The sequence below is a fragment of the Octodon degus genome, unplaced genomic scaffold (genome assembly GCF_000260255.1).
Source record: "Octodon degus isolate 3935 unplaced genomic scaffold, OctDeg1.0 scaffold00019, whole genome shotgun sequence".
Taxonomy (NCBI): domain Eukaryota; kingdom Metazoa; phylum Chordata; class Mammalia; order Rodentia; family Octodontidae; genus Octodon; species Octodon degus.
In genome coordinates, this window is record NW_004524595.1 from 23,797,845 (window position 1) to 23,798,617 (window position 773).

Sequence of the window (773 nt, forward strand, 5' to 3'; positions counted from 1 at the left end):
TTTTCTTTTTCTTTTTCTTTTTTTTTTTAAGGCTAGGAAACATTTTATTGGCAACCAGGGACACAGCTGTAAGAGAGAGAAGCACAGCGGACTGCAAACTAAAATCATTAGCCAGCAAAGCCTGTTGCGCCAGGAACACTGAATCCTCACAGTCTCCCACCAGTAAATACACAACACAGGGCAGCCATGACAGGAGGCAATGGCTCATGTGTCCTGGCCAGAGACAGAATATACGCTTCACTATGAGTGACAGGGTAAAGAGGTACAGAGGAAGGAAGACTCATCATTGCCTAAGACCACCTCCTCCTCTCAGAGCCAACACCAGGTGGAGGACAGAACCACCTAGAAATTTGTAGTCAGCTGCTGTCTTATCACTCTTCTCACCATGTTTGCCACTATAGGTGAGCCACCGTAGCTATAGTGGGATTCCCTCTTTCTCATCAACACACACCTTGATTTGCTCCACCTTGTCTGTGGGTTCAAAGTCGATGTCAATCTCCTTTTTGGTCAGTATCTTCACTTTAATTAGCATCTTCTTCCCTGATTGAGGTGGTGGGAGGATAAATTGGTGTGTTTCCTGCTGCAGGCAAAGCTTCAGCTTCCCAGCACTCCTAAGAAAGTCCCATTTTTCTGATTATTGTTAGAAAATATAAAATTCTGTCATCACCTTTAAACGGGAAGCATGATTCACAATTTCAAATCTTATCTCTCTCTCTCCTTCCTTCCTTCCTTCCTTCCTTCCTTCCTTCCTTCCTTCCTTCCTTCCTTCCTTC

At 44.4% G+C, this 773-nt stretch overlaps 1 pseudogene; it reads right to left on the reverse strand.

The window, feature by feature from the left end:
• Window positions 1-281: 281 nt before the first annotated feature.
• LOC101592752 lies at window positions 282-532 on the reverse strand (annotated as a pseudogene).
• Window positions 533-773: the final 241 nt, after the last annotated feature.